Source organism: Ochotona princeps, chromosome 2, assembly GCF_030435755.1.
Source record: "Ochotona princeps isolate mOchPri1 chromosome 2, mOchPri1.hap1, whole genome shotgun sequence".
In the NCBI taxonomy this organism is placed as follows: Eukaryota; Metazoa; Chordata; class Mammalia; order Lagomorpha; family Ochotonidae; genus Ochotona; species Ochotona princeps.
Genome location: NC_080833.1, coordinates 94,649,839 through 94,670,196, shown reverse-complemented (window position 1 = coordinate 94,670,196; position 20,358 = coordinate 94,649,839). Strand labels below are relative to the sequence as shown.

The 20,358-nt window shown below is 45.5% G+C and overlaps 1 protein-coding gene and 1 long non-coding RNA gene across 2 annotated transcripts in view; one reads left to right on the top strand and one right to left on the bottom strand.

Annotated features, from left to right (window-relative positions):
• The window catches only part of RAP1A (RAP1A, member of RAS oncogene family), a 97,058-nt gene extending 93,360 nt beyond the window's left edge, over positions 1-3,698 (bottom strand). The window contains exon 1 of the mRNA XM_004581926.3: positions 3,562-3,698. The gene's annotated coding sequence lies outside the window, so the exon portion shown is untranslated. The remainder of the gene's footprint in view (positions 1-3,561) is intronic.
• The window catches only part of LOC131479489 (uncharacterized), a 55,464-nt gene continuing 37,518 nt past the window's right edge, over positions 2,413-20,358 (top strand). Inside the window, exons 1-2 of the long non-coding RNA XR_009244892.1 lie at positions 2,413-2,496; positions 10,023-10,105. This is a non-coding gene — a long non-coding RNA (uncharacterized LOC131479489). The remainder of the gene's footprint in view (positions 2,497-10,022; positions 10,106-20,358) is intronic.

Sequence of the window (20,358 nt, the reverse complement as noted above, 5' to 3'; positions counted from 1 at the left end):
CTGAGTACTAGCTGCATAATTTACTGCAAAGAAGAGAACACCGGGAGGTCAAAGCTCTAAGATTATAAAAGCATAATGCAAAACAGAAATTTACCATTTAAATGAATTACTTATTAAATATCATTTGCAAAAAAAGCATTATAAAATATCATCAATCATACACTAACAAAGTTCATGAATAACAGTAAACAGCACTAGCAAGATGTGATGCTATTTAACTACTAGATCATAAATTACAACAGAACGGAAAAATGCCCCAAGGGCAGAGACCCTGCTCAACAATTAGCACCCTGTTGTTAAATGTTAGAGATGTGAGCTAAATTCAATTTAACTATCTAAAAGATCTCTTTTCATGACTGAAACTGTCTTTAAAATGTTACTAATATCCAACTTATACCCAAAACTATGACTGTCAAAACTAGCACCAGGAGACAAACATTTTCACTTTACACTGATCTCGTAGTCCTTCTGGAACGGAACCTCAAGGTAATATTCCCAAAGAGGAGAAAATATTGCATATACAAGTGTGGATTTCACTGTTACTTTATGGGGGAAGAGGGGAGAAATGGAATAGACTACCTACACATCCAACAGCAGGAAGATTACTTTGCAATCACTGAAACAGTTTAGAAAGCAAGATGATTTAATCTCCTGATGGTCTTGCAATTTCACTCTTGCTTCCCCAACCCCAAGCAGATTTCCACACAGCAGCCAGGATGATGCTCACAAACCCAAGTCAGAACAGGTCTCTTCTGCTCAAACTCCCCCAATGCTGCGCATCTCATTCAAAGTAAAACCCGGAGTTGTTTTATTGGTTTGGTTTTTTTTTTAATTTTTGTTATTTGCCATGATACATTTTTGTAGGTACAGGGATTTCCCACCTGTCCGTTCCCTTAAATCTTAAGTTCTTACTCTGGCCTATGGACCACATAGTGGCACTGGCTACTTCTCCACCTAAGGTTTTCTCACTTTTGCTTCTGTTATTGTCTGCCAATAACACTGGCCTGCTAGCTGTTCTCCAAAAAGTCAAGTACACTCATGGGTCTTTAGTACAAGTCCTCCTGCTGTAACCCTTTTCCCCTACAGAGTGCATAACACCTCAGCCCCCAGCTTCCTCTCCAGTCTTCCAGACTGCTGGAGCCATTCATCCTACTTTATTACCCTTCTGCCAATCTCCTATCACAAGACAGATTCTACAGCTAGCTGTCATAGCTTGTCTTCCTTGATTAGACAGCAAGGACTTTGTTTTATCCACAAGCTGGCATTTAATAGGTACCTGTTTAATTAATTTTGAATGATAACAATTACTAACTATGTGAAAACCACACACACGAATAAGCTTAAATGAAGAGAAATGAACAGTTTGATCTGTGAACATTTTTAACTAATTACCACACTGCTAAAAAGTAATCTGAACAATAAAATCCATGGGCTGCTTGTGACCATGATTTTTAAGGTGCCAAAAGTGACTAACTGGAAAAATTTTATATTTTAGAAACCATCAGCATATTAACTCAAAATCGACTAGTAATACTTTTTAATGAGAACTAACTTTTCTCCACAAAACTTTAACAGCAATCAGTCTTAAATCTTGTTGTCCAAGATCCAGAATTTTGACGACAAAGGTAGACACACACAGTCATTCCTGAGGCCAAAGAATAAACCAAGGCTTGTGAAGAGTTCGGATATGTAACTGAGTAACACTCAAGGATTCCGAGACAAGTGTCAAAGGTTAGCTTCACAAGGCCTCTGAGACTGAAGGCAAAGTTTTTATAGAATGCCCTTTATTTTTTTCTTTTCCTGGGGATACAGTCCATATACTTTATCATAGTAGGGAAAGTGGCAGGGGCCTAGAAAAGGTTGAAAACTGTTGCAAGTATTCTATGTGAAATACAAAATCTTAACATGAGGTACTTCTCAAAATGAGAATAAAAAATAATAAATAGTAGACACGGCTCTGTAATCATCCAACTCATTCAATAAATATCAAACACGTGTAATCCTCAACACCTTATACCCAAGCACGTTTCAAGAAAGAACACAATTCGAAACACCAAGGAAACAGCGTAAGCTTCCCTGAATCACCGCATTAAAAAAATACGAAAAAGAGTTTCAGAACAGAAAGTATTAGAGAAACGCATAATAAAGACAGCAAGGGGACCTGAGGCCTAACTCAGAGCTTCCCGTGTCAAAGTATCACACAAACCTACTACATCAAAGAAAAGCCGCGCCCGCCGTACACTGACAGGCCCACCCCCACACATTCTGACAGGAAACCCAAAGAAAGTTTCCAAATCCTGTTTCCAACAGCATCTTTTCTGAGACTGCCCTTGGGCGTGGTTGCGAAGGCAGGAGTCCCTTCAAAAAAGTTGAATGCGAGAGTTGATACTTGATTCTTACTGCAAAACAAACACACCAGAAACACCACCTGTCACCCCCGAATAAGCCAACAGTGGCTACCTGCAATCCTGGGTCCCATTAACCTCCTCCTGCCTGGTGAGTCCACTTTATTTCTTACACGATTTTCTATCCCCCAAATAAACACGTTACTCTTAAACGCTGTTCTTTTTTTTTTTTTTTTTTTTTTTTGCAAGAGGTCAAAGGTTCCCTACATCCTGGCTTTCAGCCCGAAGAAGAGTGCTCACTCCCAAGGAGGTGGGAGGACACACCTGTCCCCTCTTCCCCCTGCAGTCAAGGATTTCGCAGTTCAGCTGAAGTCACTGCCCGGCGCGTCCTGGGCAAGGGGGTCAGGGACTCGGCCGCCAACCTGACACCCCTACACACACACCCCCATGCAAGGGAGGCCAGCACCACGCTGTGACCTCTTCCCTCCCCAAACCTGGGGAAAGACATGGATCCCTGCAAAGCCCAGGCTGAGAAGGCTAACACACGGCATACCGAAGACACGGGGCAAAGAGGGCGGGAAAGGGGCCGGGAGGTGCAGTGGGACGCCAGAGGCGTCAGTCCTCTCCATTCGGGGGATCAAAGGGGGAGACCCTGACAAGTGAACACGAGCGGACCCCGGTCCAGTCTGCCCGCAAGTCCGTGGCTGAAAAACCACCGACCCCTCCACCCAAGCCCCTCCCGAAGGGGAGCCGGCGTGGAAGGGAGCTCTAACCCTATAGTTCAGGAGAAAGGCTTAGCCGAGTGCAATCTTCCGCACCTCTCAGCAGCTGAGGGGCGAGGACACGAGGTCCGGGCGAGGGAAACCGGTCTGTGCCGTGACACCTCGGGGGCTTGGAGGGTGCGGGACACAATGTCCTCTTTCTCTTCCACACCCGACCCGGGCCCCTCCCGTCCGTCTCCCGCAGGCCCAGCCACAAGCCGACCGGGCTCGGTCCGCAGGCGTGGCTGGCTCCGGCCCCGGCGGCAGCGGCAGGGCCTCCCCGAGCTCCCGCCCCTCCCGCCGGCCAGGCCCCCGGGCCGCCGCCCCGGACACGGGAGCCAAGGCGGAGGAGGACCGGCGGGGGGAGCCCGGGACTGACCGGCGGCCCTGAGCCGCCCCTTCCCCGGCGCGGCCGACCCTCAGGGGCCCGCGGGGCCTCCCCGCCCCTCACTCACCCCTCCCCGGTCCGGCGCCTCCTCCGCCGCCTCCTCCGCCTCCTCCTCCCTCCTCTCGGCCGGGGCTCCGGCTCTGCGCGGCGACGGCGGCGGTGGCCTCGGGAGCGCGGCGCCTCCGGAACGCGCACGCACGCAGCACGCAGGCCCCGCCCCTCCCGGGCGCCCCGCCCCTCCGGCGCAGTCGGCTTAAAGGAGCCGCTCGGGAAAGGCTGCGTCCGAGCGGGAAAGCGCGGGGAGTTTTCACGTTCTCGGAGAAGCCGGATAGGAAAGGAGGAAGGGGCTACAGATTCGGGAGGAATAGAATTTGGAGGCAACGCAGCCACTGCACAAGTGCTCCCTGAGCAGCTGTTAGGTGCCAGGCAGTGCTGCAAGGCAGGAGACGAGGAGGCAGCGGCCCGCGTGCAACTTAGGTTCTAGTAGGAGAGGGGGAGAGAGAAAACAACGCAGGTGACAACAGCGTAGGTGTAGATGGTTGCCGCGAAAAAATGGAGCCGAGCGTATATTTTTTGAACAGACGCTGCCTCTCTTAGGAGATGTCTAAGCACATACACATAAACGTAATGGAAGGAGCCCCGCAAACCTGGGGTTTGGAGAAAATCAGCCAGCCAAAGTCCTAGAGGTGGGATGTGCCTGGTTACGGCGATCCGTAAAAAGCCAGAGCTGTGGGCAATGGGCCAGAGGCCAGACCCCTGCGGAGCCCATGGACCACTGTCAGAGTCACAGGAAGGCTTGGGAGCAGGGAGAACCGTGACAGTATCTGGTCTGTATTGTAAAAACTGAGTCTTGCTGATGTTTATAAGAGATACATCAGAGAGGCCCCAACCTCCACAGGAGGGCCAAAGACCGGGTTCCTCCTGGGAGCATAAACTAGGATGGCAGTAGGGGCCGGGCTGAGAAGAGCACTATTCAATTTTTACTTTTTAAATTAATTTTTTAAAAATGCATTGTTTTATTTCAAAGACAGGAAAGATAGATTTTCCATACATGGATTTACGCCATCCCCCAAGCCTGCAACAGCTTTGCCTGGGCCAGCTTTCCAGACCAGGAGCCTGCAGCTGGATTTAGGTCTCCCACACAGGTGGCAGGGACTCCATCACTGGGGCCATCACCTGTGGCCTCCAGCCTGTGCCTTAGCAGGAAGCTGGAGTTACGGCTGGAGCCAGAACTTGAACCTAAGCGCCCCTCCCAGGATGGGGTGCAGCTACCAGTTTTGTTTAGACTCACACTTTCACTGACGCTGATTTGGATTTAAGGGGGGCAGTGTGTGAGGAAACAGAAAGATGGATGATGACTGTGTTCTCCTGGTGCCATTTAACAAGATGGAGAAGACACGAAGAGCGGCAAACTGGGAGTGGGGCAAATCTAGTTTCTCTTTTGCAGGTCTTACGCTTCATGTCCAAGAAAAAATGTTGAGTAAACACTTGGGTATGAGTCTGGTTCTAAACGTTTGGGGTTCATCAGGATATAAGTGCCTTTTCAGCCTCCAGTCTACATAGAGTTGGGTAGAGAGAGGGTGTGGGTGGAGGAGAGGCCCCAGTGTCACCTCAACACGTGGAGATTAAGTAGCAAAAGAGAAGGAGCTGCCTGTAGAGTAGGAGGGAAGAGGAGCTGGTGGGTGTTGGAAGATAAGAGAATTGTTTCAGGCAGGAGGGGTGGAGGCATCTAATCAGATACTGCCAAAATATGTAGGGTGAGGACCGACAACTTAAACATTGTGCTTGTCCTCCGAACGGTCACTGATGACCTTGACAAGAACAATTTCTGTGGAGTGGAAAAAGTCTGAGGAGAGTGTGTGGAGAGAATGGGAGGTGAAAAAGAGAAAGAGGTTTTGCTATAAGCAACAACTGAGAAGGGACATTGGCCAGAGGTGTACTTGGGGCTGAGGGAGGACACTTGAAGAAGAGTGATGGCTCCTCTTGTTGGTGTGTTGGAGTGACCCTGAAGAGAGGTAGAGCTGATGGCACGGAAGACAGCTGGGGGGAATGCCGGCTTGAAGGGGGTGAAGAGCTTTGGGTCCTCACACAGAAATGAAGGGACTGGCTCAAGAGAGGGGCCAGGCTGTGTGGGATCTCAGGCTGTTGGGGAGAGAAGGCAGAGTGTACAGTGCAGACACAGTTGAGCAGGCAGTACATTTGGTGATGGGTGTGTTCAGGCCACTGTAGGATGCAGGGGGCAAAGAAGAGCTCAACCCTAGCCCTGGTTTTGCTCAACACACCGTACCCGGTGTGGGCTACAGTAGCCTGGAGGAAGGGGAACTTGTCTAATTGCTCCACCCAGAAGGTGAAGCTTATGGTAGCCCTGTACGCACGCACAAACACACATACACACTGTAAGAGTGTACATCTTTCTCTCTGAGTCCTGCAAGTTCTGGCTGCCTGACTGGGACTGAGGAGGTAAGGTATGATCCATATGCTTTCCTTGCCTCATTTTGCAGTACACAGTGGACAGGGGCTGTTGGCTGTGGCCGGAGGTAGAAGGAGGTGAGAGGTGACCCTCTGGAAGAGTGGGAGAACAATGCGAAGGGCGTGGGTGGCGCTGACAGTCCTCTTGGGTAGGTGGCTGCCCGTTGCAAGGGAGACCCCTCAGGGTTGGCGGGTGGGATTCTGCAGCCACAATGCTGGGCCCTGGTTGTGCAGATGCAAGTTAGTCCATGGGAGAGGAGAATGCTGCCACTGAGGACAGTGGCAGACCCTGGGTTCAGAGCTGAGAGAGAAGGGAAGGCAAGTCCAAGAGTGACAGTCTCTGTAAGAAGCAGCAGTTCGAAGAGGAAGCAATCAAGTTAACTAAGGGCAAGGGGACTTTCCAAGGATCAAACCAGAGGTGGTTAGGGGAGAGGAAGTGCAAGATGTCTGGTGAGAAAAAAGAGTACAGCTGACACCCAGGAGCTGGGCGGGGAGGGCAGCAAAACTCCAGGGCTGCGCCCTTCCATTCCACCCCCACTCCGTGAGTGTGTGTGTGTGTCGGTCGTTGGCTGGGGAGGGGTCTTTAGGGATCTTTAGGGGTCTTTTGTGATAATAAGGGAGCTGCCCAAACTGAGAGAAAAGACCCAGAAGAGGATCAGCCAACAGGACCCTGGTTCCTGAGCCAGCTCTGAGAGATCCCGCAGGGCTCTTGGCGCTCCCCAGCCTTTCTCTGCACCATGCTCATCAGGATTTGTGCATACTCTTCATCTCTCTTGGTGTTTGCCTGACACAAAGTATCTCTCTTCCTAAACTCAGCCCCTGTTGAAGTCATCTTGGCTGCTCATGGTGCTGCCTTTCTTGGCTATTCAGGTGAGTCCTGCTTCACCTTTATGCCTAGTTGGTCCCCCAAAGCGTAGCAATCTGCGTGGTCTACTGTGATGGAAATCTTCTTTTTTCTGCAGTCCACTACAGCAGTCACTTGAGGCGAGTTCTTGACATGTGACTGATGTGACTGGAGAATGGAATTTTACACCTTATTTAGTTTTTTTTTTTTTTTTTAAGATTTTTATTATTATTGGAAAGCCGGATATACAGAGAGGAGGAGAGACAGAGAAGAAGATCTTCCGTCAGATGATTCACTCCCCAAGTGAGCCACAACAGGCCGGTGCTGCGCCGATCCGAAGCCGGGAACCAGGAACCTCCTCCGGGTTTCCCACGCGGATGCAGGGTCCCAAAGCTTTGGGCCATCCTCGACTGCTTTCCCAGGCCACAAGCAGGGAGCTGGATGGGAAGCGGAGCTGCCGGGATAGGAACCGGTGCCCATATGGGATCCTGGGGCTTTCAAGGCGAGGACTTTAGCCGCCAGGCCACGCCGCCGGGCCCTACACCTTATTTAGTTTTAAAGGTTATTGTGTGAGGGTACTTCAAAAAGTTCGTCAATAGTGGAATTACAAGATACGTTGATTTTGGTTCAACACATTTTTTTTTTAAAGATTTGCTTATTTTTATTTAAAAGCCAGATTTAGAGAGAGAAAGAGTTCTTGCATTCTCTGGTTCATTCCCAAAATGGCCACAACATCCAGAGCTGAGTACATGAGCCTGTAGCTTCTTTCAGGTCCCTAATGGAAGCATAGGGGCCCAAGTACTTGAGCCATCTTTTGCTGCTTTAGCAGGCACATTAGGAAGGAGCTAAACTGGAAGTAAAACAGCTGAGACAGGCACCATGGTGACGTTGTAGGTAGAGGCTTAACATCCTGCACCTTGGCACCAGCCCCTCAAAGTCTTTTTTGGAGAGATTTATTTCTTTATTTGAAAGAGTTACAGAAAAAGTGGGAAGGATAAATAGATAGATCGATGGATAGAAATGTTTTATTTATTTGTTTATTCTCCATCTGGTCACAACAACCAAAGCTGAGCAAGGCCAAAGTCAGGAGCCAGAATCTTCTTTTAGGTCTTCCCTGTGGGTAGCAGGGACACAGAAATGTACACCATCTTGCACTGCTTTGCCACTCATATTAGCAGGGAGCTCAACTCATATTAGCACTGAAGCAACCAGGACATGAACTGGTGCCCACAGGAAATGGTGACGTTGCAGATGGTGGTTTAATAAGGCCTGGGGGCTCCTGTCCCGCTCCTCTTCTATCTCCATTGTGTTAGCCAAGGTCGTGAATTGATTATAACCAGTCTAGATTTCTATTTACTGTTTTTTCCTACTTGGTTTGTACTTAGTGCTGTACTTCGTGTTTTCCCTTCATTCTTCCTTGTTCTGTTGTTCTTCTTTAAGCAATATTCAGATTGTGAGTGATCCCACTGTGAAGTATGAACTTCTCAGTCTGGTATTTGCTGAGTTCTGTACCTTTAGCTCCTGTTTCCAATGTTACCTTTCCCTATGCCTGGATGCATATAATGACTACTTGCCTTAACTCTACTAACCCCTTTTTACAAAGAAGCCAGCTCATTCAGCTGTCCTGCCTGTGACAAACACATCCCCATCTCTTCTAATACCCTGAATGGCTGGAGAAATCTTTGAAGATCTGTCTCATATAGTCACTCCTACCTAGAGCCTTTTTTGATTTTATTTTCCCTGCCTCTGAAGTCCCATTGTTTCCAGGTCCCTCACCCATGGTACTGATATGCTGGATTGTTGCATGTTTTGTATATTCATTTTGTTCCTATGACTAAGTATGTCTCCATGCAGATTGCTGTGTTTTTATTATGTTAGTGCCCCCTACAGTGTCAGCCTTATACCTTGTAAAAATTACCACTGTATGAGCTGTACCCTTTCATGACATGTGAAGAACATTCATGTCCCTAACTCTAATAGTAACATCATTTCATCTTCAAAGAGGATGCCTCCACATCCTGGAAGAGGCATACCTAACAAGAAAGTCAAGCTTTTAAAGAGAAATAGACTAATTACATTTCTTTTCATGTTATTGCTGATTGAGAATTCCTTTCAAATGCTTCCCCAACTAAGGGGACTTTTATGACTTGGCTACAGCTTGTAACCCTAGTGAGCGTGGGTATGAGCAGAACTGGTAGCACCAGCATAACTACTTCTAGGATCAATTTATCAAAAAGGCCCTTAGAACATTTTCAGAGTGTGACACCAATCAATAAAATAAGCTCTTGTGTAATAAATGTTTAGAAAGTGTATGTTTAGAACTTGAATTCTTACAAACTTATGACTTGAGAGTGGGATTATGTATGTTGTACCCTGGGATAACGTAATATACTTTTCCTGGAGGTACACTGGATTTGAAGCAGTTGATGAACAGGTGCAATATTTTAAACAGTGTACCTCATATACAGGATGTTATGAACAGTGTCTTGTACACCTTCACAGAGGCTTGCTACTTGCCAAGCACTTAAGCTTGTTGCCGAGGAGGCAAAGACAGAAATGCTGTGGTCTCTGTCCCAGAGAGGTAGACATGGTAGAAGTATGAGCTGGCGTTGCTCTACCTTGCTGGCTTTCAAAAGGTTTCCATAGTGTCTCAGTTAATCCTAACAATACAACGTTAGAGTAGATACTAACAACTTCTTTTAGTAGCCTGGAAAATTTGCTCAGAAGGGGATTAAATGAATTTCACAGACACATAGAATTGGCAAGGCCTCAAAATGGTACCCAGACTTTTGGGAACTAAAGTATTGGTTGGATTAGAATACAAGTTTTCTGAAAAAAAGAGACTTGAGCTATCTTGTTCATGATTATATTTTGAAAACCTAGAAAAATATCAAGAAAGTGTGGTAGGTTTTAAATAAACATTTCAGGAATACTCAGCAGTGTGTATGTGGATATGTGTGTGTGTACACCCATAAGTGTCACAGAGAGAGGGAGGAGGAAGAGAGAGAAGAAATATAAGCCAGGCATCTAATTCATTAGTCATTTGTGTATTTGAATTAATTGTGTGCTAAGCTGATCTTATCTATAGCAGTGCTGCTCAAAATGTGTTCCACAGACTAGTGCTCATCCATGGGTTGTTTATTGCCAGTTAACCTTGAGATAAGCACAGAAAATGAGAATAAGCATTTAGAGTCTCTTTTGGTGACTTGCCACAGCTGTGATATCCAAGGCAGTGATTCGTGTACTTGTGGAGTCGAACCAGGCCACAGACCAGCTGTGGTGTTGTCCAGCCTGGGTGGTGAGTCACACGTGGTATAAGCTGTCTACTAATCGTGCAGCACCTCATTTAATCTTACCATTTAGGCCACTTACCACCCACCTTCTCCTCCTGGGCATTCTTTACTGCTTAACAAAGAGAACACTTCATGCTTTTGAAGTAAAAGTCAGTAACAGATTTGAAAATTTTAAAAATAATTTATTTACTACAAAAGTTCTAGCTTCTGGTCCTATGATACAGAAGCCTGGATGTGCAGTAATCATGTGTGTGGCCTCTGGAGGGAGACTCTGTAGGGTTAAATGCAGGTTCTGTTATTTAACAACCTTGTGTGTGACCTTGGGCACATTGCTTGACTATTTGAGGCCTCAGTTTTTTTTTTTTATGTCTATAATATAGTTCTAAAAATGTGCAACATTCTGTAAGGCTTTGGTAAAAACTAATGATGCATGTGAAGTGCTTTCTCTAGACTAGCTCATGTCAAAATATTTGCACATCATAATAGATCTTGGAACTACCATTATTATTTCACTTTGAGTTCATAGCAATTCTATTAAAATGTTTTAAATATTGGCATGAGATATCAATATCCAGGCTTGTAAATAGATGGTCACTGTTCTGTTATCCATTCACCAAGATCAGCCAATTCTGAAGTTCTTTGTATTTGTTCTTTAATGTGTTGTGTGATCTGAGGGGCAATACGTTTGGCATCCAGGTAATCATTAAACTAACAGGTACCATTTCTTCAGCTCAGGACATCTGAGTGGTTAAAGAAGGCAGCTAAGCAGGTGGATGTTGTGCACTGCAGTGATATTAGAGTGAAGAACATACACAGATAATCAAGAGTATGTTTTTTTGGATGGTATGTCCATGGTCTATTTACATGTTTTATCCAACAGACTTGTGATGAGGGCCATTTTCTGCTGAACTCCAACCACCTCATTCTTTGCCATCACCTTCTGGTGCCCCTGTCATGTGGAAGCAAGCAGCTACTCACCCATATAGCTCTTGTAGCTCTTAGAAAGAGTCAAGGAGTCCTGCCACAATGCTGAGTAATGATGAGTAACAGTGGAGGACATAGTTGGCCACTGAGGAGAGCCCAGTGTAGTCAGGTGACCAGCAGGTGCCAATAGGCAGCAAAGAAAAGAAATTTGCACTCAGCTACACTGTCAGGGAGAGGATTGTCATCAGACCAACCCAGTCATCTATAAGCAGAAGGAAAAAGGAATCCAAGAGGCTTTGCTTTGCTTTGTGGAAGTGAATTAACATTATAATCTATATTAAAATTCCAGCTATGTAAACTACAAATGAAGCAACCCCAATACAGATATCTTAATTTATAGAAGACCTCTACAATGAGGTTTGCTAAATTTAACAAATAGAATACCGAATCCTTGGTGGAATTTGAATTTCAGAAAAACAACAAATGCATCTTCAGTATTCATATGTTCCATGTAGTAATATTTTGTTTGTCTAAAGGTCAAATGCAAGTGGCCATCCTGTACTTTGTCTAATAATGCATAGGGCTACAAAACATGTAGGCTCTGGTGTCATGCTGTGGGCATTCTTTTTTTTCCCCTAAGGATTTATTCACTTTTTATTTGACAGACAAAGTCAGAGAGAATATGGGAGGGAGGGAAGGTGAGACAGAGAGAGAGATAGCTTCAATATGCTGGTTCACTCCCCAGATGACCCACAAGGGCCAGCAATGGACCAGACTGAAGCCAGGAGCCAGGAGCTTCTTCTGTGTCTTGCAGGTGAGTGGCAGGATCATGCAAGTGAATGATAAGCACTTGGGTCATCCTTCACCGCTTTCCCAGGCTCGTTAACAGGTAGCTGGATTAGAAGTGGAGCAGCCAATAGCAGATTCTACTGGCATCCAACAGAGATGCTGGCATCACAGGAAGTGGCCTTATCAGCCATGTCACCATGCTGGCCCATTTATACAATCAGAATACTACACCTGCCTTAAAGAGAAAAGGTTAAAAACCCTAAAGAATATGAGAAAAAGAAGTTTAAGACAATATAAGGGACAATATAGTATTGGGTACAAAGTAAGCATGTGATAAATGCTTAGTGATGTGAATCTGTTTACTTGCCTCAGGGGAGACATATGCCAGAGCAGCCTTAAAGAAATAGTAAAGCTTGGGGCTTGTGCCACTTTATACAGCTATGCAAAAGCCCCCTGACTCTGTCTATATCGTCTTTTAGAAACCAATAATTTCCTGACAATGAAACAACTTAAGGGAGATTCAAGGAACGATTTTATTTTCACCACCCTCAGCAACTCATTGCATATGTGTAAGTGCATATGTGAATGTATGTGAGCATGTGTGTGTGTTGGGGTAAGCTCAGCAGTGGGGAACAGGCCCAGGATGGAGCGGGAAATGGCCTTTTCTTTTCAATAATGTGTTAAGCCAGATACCAAATTTTGTGTATAACCAAGGCTAGTTCACATTCAGAAAGTGGAAAGCATTTTTCCAGCAAATTTATGATATTAATTTTGAGCTGAGGGACCAAGTACCAAATTCAGACCAGATTCAGGAATTATGACCTCAGTTTTTCCAAAGTTTCTGCTGATTACACTGGTTATAAATTAACTGGAGATAGAATGTATTAAGGTGAAGAATAAGAGAGAAACTTTGGATTTGTGAAAACACTCAAACTTGGAGAACCAAGGTTTCTGTGGTAGCATTTGCTGATCACCACTGAGACTAAAGCAAAGCAGTGTAATATTAGGGGGCTCTGAAAGAAACTTGAACAGTTTTGATTGAAAGGTCATAAGGAGGGCCTGGTTTTGGGGTACAGTACAGAGAAGATTATTGCTAACCAGAGGAGTAGAGGTGGTGATTATAGAATGTGCTAGGAGACTATTTTCAAAGTAAACAAATCAGTATTTGTATGTTGAGTATCAACTGTGTGCTCAACAGCTTAAAATGTCCAAAGGCACAATGACATGTCAAGTAGACCACAGACTCCCCGCATGTCTAGTTTAGGGGAAAATAACCTGTAAGATTCCAGGTGAAGACAGGAAGGCCCATAACCAGAGGGCTAAAAAATCTTGCATGGCTAACATTTGAGTGGGAAAAAGTACAGGGAGAAAGGACTGGATTCTAAAATAAATCAGAAATAGAATTTGCTACCAAAGAGGAGAGATTCTGACCTGCCTCCCCCACCCACCCCCAAATCATAATAATTAATGAAGTGTCAGGTACGTAGAGGGTGTGATTAAAGGCCCCTCTTGGGCTTTGAACTTGGCAGAGTGCAGAGGTGAAGCATTTCTCAAGGGCTTCCCTTGCCTTCTGTACTGGGGGTGCACGGGTGTGAAGGAAGAAAAGCCAGGGCAGGAGCTTCTCACCGCAGACATCTGAAACAGATCATAATCCTGCTGGGAGCTGGAAGGTTTCTCACCGCCCCTCTCTTCACCCCCTGAGCTCTAATTGCCGAATTGGACAGATGATCACAATTTCAGCCTCTGCAAGTGTCTCACTAATGCTCATTTGCCAACTTTAATGAGTTCCAGAAGCCATTTGTGATGTTATAATCAGCTCAGGTTTATCACTGAAAGCAAACCTCGAAGTCCCGTGCGTACGGGAACAAGACAGCACTGAGACATTGGCATGAAAATGAATTCAGATGAGTGCTTGTGGGCTTTGGAAGGCTTTGCCATTTCCTAACATTAGACATCTGACGCTCCTGATGAGCTGGCTCAGCGATAGTACCTGGCTCATACACTGCAGGGAGCATCCTTTTGTTTTGCTCTTTGAATTTCACAGCTTCCTCTACTCTGCCTAAAAAGGAAAACGCGCATCTTTGAGCTGTTACAATAAAACTATTGGCAGCCTGCAAAGTGAGAACAGAGCCTTGCCTTCATTTATTGCACCACGTGGATTTATGACACATCAGGGTAATAATAACAAACACTGACTTGCTGTCTGATAATCTTCCTCTTTGCTCTGGCAGCAGTGTGGGGAGTGAGGATGGAGAGCCCCCACAGACTCCCTGTACAGGGCTAAGTGCTGTCGAGCATGCTGTTGACTCAGAGCTGGGAGATGATGCCTCACCACTGGGCCTTGTTGTGCCAGGAGGTGACACAGAGCTGATGAGGAGAGGTGGTCTGAGCATAGAAGACCCTGGAAATCATTGCCAGGTCCCGTAGTTGCTCATTGTCAGGGGAAAGAAGCATGCCTCAGCAGCCTTCTTTTAGTAAAAACATCCAGAAATAGGCTGATGAGAACCCAATTTTAGGGCCATAAAAGTGAGGGAGTTCTTTAAGAACTATACATAAAAGAATCTGGGGCTGGGGGTGGTCTGATACTGTGGTATAGTCAGCTAAGCTTCTGCCTGCAGCACTAGATTACATGAGCTCCAGTTCATGTCCCAACTACTCCATTTTCTTTTTTTTTTTAAATCTTTTTTTTTTTTTTTAAGATTTGTTTTATTTTTATTACAAAGTCAGATATACAGAGAGGAGGATAGAGAGGAAGTGGAGCTGCCGGGATTAGAACCAGCAACCATATGGGATCCCGGCGCATTCTAGGTGAGGACCTTAGCCACTAGGCCACACCGCCGGGCCCAACTATTCCATTTTCTATCCAGCCCTGTGTATGGCCTGGGAAAGCAGCAGAAGTTGACCCAAAGTCTGACTATTGTGGCCATTTGGGACATGAACCAGTGGGTGGAAATACTCTATCTTTTCTTTCCATAGCTCTGCTTTTCAAATAAAAATAATATAAATTAAAAAAAAAAAAGGAATCCCTGACTATAAAAGTTAAGCATATTCAGAGAGAGTTTCTGGACAACTATTAAGCAAATTCAGGTTGAAGATAATCCTTCTTTAGGTGGAGGGGCTCCCTGGAAGCCAGCTGGGCCCTGGGGCTGGGTCTCTGTCTTCATCATGATTCCTGAGTCATGGGGGGCCGGGGAACTGAGTGCTCGGGCACTCAGCTTGTGCATGGTGACAGTAGTGACTCCTCCCAGGACAGCGTCCATCAGAGGTGCTCCCCTGCTGCTCCACTTGCCCTAGAAGCCTCTCATTAGAGTTTCTAATTTTTAACATAATGGGAGCTTAATGGGGATTATTTTGATTTTCTCTTACCAGCCAGCACTTTTGTTTCCGAAGCCCTGTTGCCCCCAGCTGCACTGCCTGAACAAATTGCACTCTGAGTGAGTGAAAGCTGTGGCTCAGGGGACCAGCGACATGACCTCAGGAAAACACAGTCTGATCCTACTGCCCACTTTCCTTTCCTCTTATGTTAAGATTGGGGCCTGTAATGGTGTTTGTGTTTTGGTGACCACTTTGGACCTGCCTTTCTTCACTCATCAGTTTCTAGAGAGGGACATTATTTGTTTAAGTTTTATTTATTTTTATTGGAAAGACAGGTCAGATTTATGGAGAGAAGGAAAGACAGACAGAAAAATCTATTGTCTGCTGGTTCACTCCCGAAGTGGCTTCAATGGCTGGAGCTGAACTGTTTTAAAGCTAGGAGATAGGAGCTTCTTCAGAGTCTCCCACATGGGTGCAGGGTTCCAAGGCTTTGGGGCATCTTCCACTGTTTCCCCAGGCCATAAGCAGAGAAGTAGATTGGAAGTGGAGCCTCCAGGACATGAACTGGTGCCTATATGGGCTCCCAGAGTTTTCAAGGTGAGAATTTAGCCATTGAGCCATAACACTGAGCCCCTAGAGGGACATTGTTAACCCGTTCTCAGTGAACTGATCTGTGAATTATGAACAGTTGAGAAACTCAGGTGACTGTTGCTCCTTCTGTGTCCTATTTCATAAAAATGGACAATGGGATGATGTTTGGCTTAGCTTTTGCAAAACCAATTAGGAAGCTCACAGCCCAGATCTGAGTGCCTGGATTTAACATCTGGTTCCAACTCTGCCTTCCTGGTCATGCTAACTCTAGAAGGCAGTACTGATGGCTCAAGTAAACAGGATTCTGTTGCCCACCTGGGAGATCTGGATCGAGTTTCTGGCTCCTGACTGCTACCCTAGCTGGGACCACTGAAGGCATTTTGAGGAGTGGGCCAGTAGATGGAAGCTCATACTTTCTTTCTGTCTCCATTTTTGTCTTGGAATTTTTTTTTTTAAATTGTCTTTAAAAGATGGAGAAGTCTGGAGTAGGTGTTTGGCCTGTTGGTTAACACACTGGTTAAGAGGCCCATATGTAGGCTATGGACTCCTGGTACTATCTTCCTACTAATGCAGGCCCTGGTGTAGGCAGCAGTTAATGGCTCAGGTGTTTGGATTCCACCCACACACAGGAAACATATATTGACTTTCTGGCTCCTGGCTTTGGAATGGACCAACTCCAACTTGCAGACATTTTGAGAATAAATCAGCAAATGAGAGTCCTTTCTCTCTCTCTCTCTGATTTCCAAATAGGCAGAAATTAATAAACATTAAAATAATAATGATATAGAGAACAAAGTCTGCCCACAATTAGTTCCCAAATTGTACTTATGTTAGAGATTAATTCTTCAAGTACTAAAGCTGAGATGATTGGAAAATTACATATCATTAGACTCTTAGAGAAATCAAATGACCTGAATAAATGTAGTTTGAGACTATTATCCCCTGAGAATCCGAACAAATCATCCCTATCATCTGCAAAAGCTTTGGTTTTCTTCTCAATATATTTATATAAGTTTGTCTTTACACTGGCAAGTGGCAGTTCGTAAGTTGCTCCTCTGGGATTTTTATTCTGCCAACATGATTGGCAAATGACAAACAGCGTAAAACCAGCATGGTTGATGGATCCACTGTGCCTGACAGCTCACAGGGGAAGCTGGGTTTCCATTTCTTCTGTCTCTGCTGGCAGTTCTTAGAATGAACCAGGCCACCCCTGATGTTGGGAGACCACCTCAGCCCTGTGGTCATTGATTTCTGGCCACAAGAAAATGTGTCAATCTTCTAAATTCAATGGTGGATTCTTACTACTAACTTGAACTTCTGGCGAGAGCTCTTCATCTCACAACTAAACCAAAAGCAACTACCTAAGATGGAGCCCAGGGTGGTACTGAGCCACCGAAATGGAAATAGACACGGAGTTGGGTACCAACAGGCATGGATGCTTCAAAGGGCATTGTTGATACATTTTTCTTTGTGCTAAAAAGTATTTATTAGAAAAGCAAAGTGACAGAGAGATCTTCCATCTGCTGGTTCACTGTGTGAATGTCTATAATAGCCATGAGTAGGCCAGACCCAAGCCAGGAGCCAGGAACTCAAACCAGGTCTTCTACATGGGTGGTAGAAATGTAAGAAGGTGGTCTGTCATTTGCTGTCTCCCAGGCATGCTAACTAGCAGAAAGCTGGGTTGGAGGCAAAGTGTCCAGGACTGACTGGAACCAGACATTGACATGGAATGCAAGCGTATCAAGTGGCAGCTCAACTCCCTATGCTGCTATATCCGCCCCTGCTGACAACTTTTGATGGAGGGCCTGTGGATAAACACAGAAGAAAAAGATCTCATTTTCCAAATTTTTTGTAGTATAAGGATTGTCAATAGGTTGGTACAAAGGGAAGAACAAGTGAAAGGAAAATACAACATGGGAATTGAGTAAAAACTATGTACTTGTCAACAAATCCAAGCCAAAATTGTCAAGCAGTGTGTGTGTGTGTGTGTGTGTGTGTGTGTGGTGGGAGGGGTCATTTAGAGTTAGTTATTTTGATGACCATGACTTTCTTCTTTTGTTTTAAGCCTGACTGTGAGCATCTTGCCTTGGTGGATTCACTTCAAACTGCACGAGAGTGTGAATGATGTCCTTTGCCCCCAGAGAGTTTGAACGCTGAGGTGAGAAGCAGACAGAGGCTTGAGTCCTGCAAGAAACAGTTGGCCAACTTCAAAGCATACCTGTTACAGACAGCATTCGGGAGGGAGGGCAGTGTACAGAGACTTGGCCCAGGAGCCCTGCTGATGAGGAGTGATAGGGCAGCTTCACTGAGGAGTACTGCACACCCTCCTTCCCCCGGTTTGCTGCCTGCAGCAGTCTAGAGGTGCTGACTAGGCTGATGCAGTCCCTGCGGCAGCCACAGGGCCTCTTCTTGCTCACCCACTTCCTCCTGTTCACACGGCTTCTCAGCAGAGCAGCCAAGGCCGACTCCAGCCCACTTTGTATCTCTTAACGACAGAACTTTGGAACAACATATAACACATAATATAGCTAACCTTTTTTCCTTTTTGTGCTGCTGAAGTTTATGCTGTGAGACAGAGTGGCCCAGGAGCATATATATGTGTGTGTACATTTCTTAACTGAGTTCAAAATGACACTCTTTGGAGCACGCACCAGGAGGCTCAGACAACCCTCTGGATTCAAGTGGAGCAAGATCTTAGAAGAGTCACAAATAAGTTTTTACTTACTTTTGTTAGAAAAAGATAGATGCAAAAAAAAAAAAGCTAGCTAGTACTGTCTTCGTTGACATGATATGAAAAAGAAACTGAAACGATTCACTTCTTTTAGAAGTGTTTATTTGAAAGGGAGAGAGAAAGGTCTCCCACCCTCTTTCACTCCCCCAAGTGCTTGGCTGGGCTGAAACAAGGAACCCAAAGATTCCTATGGGACTCCTGTGTGGGCGGCAGGGACCCATGCAGTTGAGCTATTGCCTATTGCCTCTTGCTTTGCAGGAAGTTAGAATGAAGATCCCAGAGCCAGGACTAGGGCCCAGGTACCCTGAGATGGAATGTGGGTATTATGTGTACCCCAAATGGAATCTTAACTGCTGCAACACCATTTGCCCCTGTTCATTGCACTCTAAATTGCCATCCTGGGTGTCTCAGTTAGGAAGAGTGGGTTTACATTTCAGCACAGATGTTAATGCCCAAATTGGAAGGGGAAAGTAAGAAAGTATTTTGCAAAGGGAAAAGATAAACTGTTACCAATTTTTTTTTACCTTGACAAAAATGAAGGATTAATTTAAAAGCAAAAAACCCAACCAAACAAAAAAACCCACATTGTGTTAAATCTTTACTGCATTCTGTGAACTTGTGACCAATTGCCTCTGCTGTGGCCAATCTGAGCATCTTTCATCTCAGAGTACCTGTAAACACTAATTACTTTTCACAGCATTCTGAAGTTGGTCAAGTCAGAGTGATGACAGGTTGAGCAATGGGTAGCAATTTTCTCAAGTGGTCATTACTGTTTCCACATTCTGGGAAACTGAGGCACAGAAGGACACCAAGGTAAGAAGCTGGTCTTCAGGCTCTGGACTGAATCAGTGTTGTCTCAGGAAACAAGCCCTGAGTACCCCCTCTCATCTCTGGGAAGTGGCTTTTTGTATCAACAGCGGTACTTTCCTGGCCCAACACTTGTGCATGTCAGCAGCTAAGACTCTCCCATCCAAGGGGCCCCACGCCCTCAGCCTCTGCTTCAGCTCAGGAAAGCTCTCTGACAGCTGAAGAGAGGGTAGTGTGGGAAAGTAGAGGAAGGTCCCAGGGAGCTGAATGGTTGGGTACTTGAATGGAAACCTAAGGGAGGAAGGAGAGGGGCTTTGTTCTTGTGAGTAAACGTAAGGAGTGGTGATAAGACTAGAGACTTTGGTCCTGATAACTCTGCTAGGACTTAAACTACCTCCTGTTGGGGACGAAAAAGCACATTGCCATGGCCAACCTGCCCTCAGTCCTCTCTTGACCTGCAGCCGTGGTGTTGGGGATGCTCCTTTAACTTTCAGAGGTTGTATATGGACGGCTTATCTTGAGGCCTTACTTATTTCCACCTTCAACAGAGATAAACAGGATGCTCCTTCCTAGTTGATGGAGATCATCCAATATCAACTGCATTTTGTTTTAACTCTTTAAGCACTGGAAGAAAAGGATCAACAGGTAGGAAAATCCAAACCGACAGGTGGCTCATTTCCTCTTACCCTCTTCGTATCTATTGCCCTAGAGTAGTAGAAGAAAGTTGAGCTGAAGCATCACTTGACACACACCCTTTTTTCACAGAACAGCTTTAGCAGGAAAGGGAGAAGAGCCAGAGGGAACCAGTATTTACTGAGTGCCAACTCTGTGCTAAATAATTGCATTTAATCCTCGCCTCCCCTAACAAGACTCCTTATGTAGGTATTATACTAGGTAGGTATTATTATCCCCATTTTGAAAGATTAATTCTAATGGGCTCATGAAATCGGGAAGCTATAAAGCCACAAGTAAAACTCAGGGCTTTCTGATTTCAAGTCCACTTTCTTGCCTGTTACTATGTGGAAGTATCCATTTATACTTGAGATGGATTTGGTCCTGAACTCAACCTGTGGGAGGAAATGGTACTGGTTTTTTTGCATC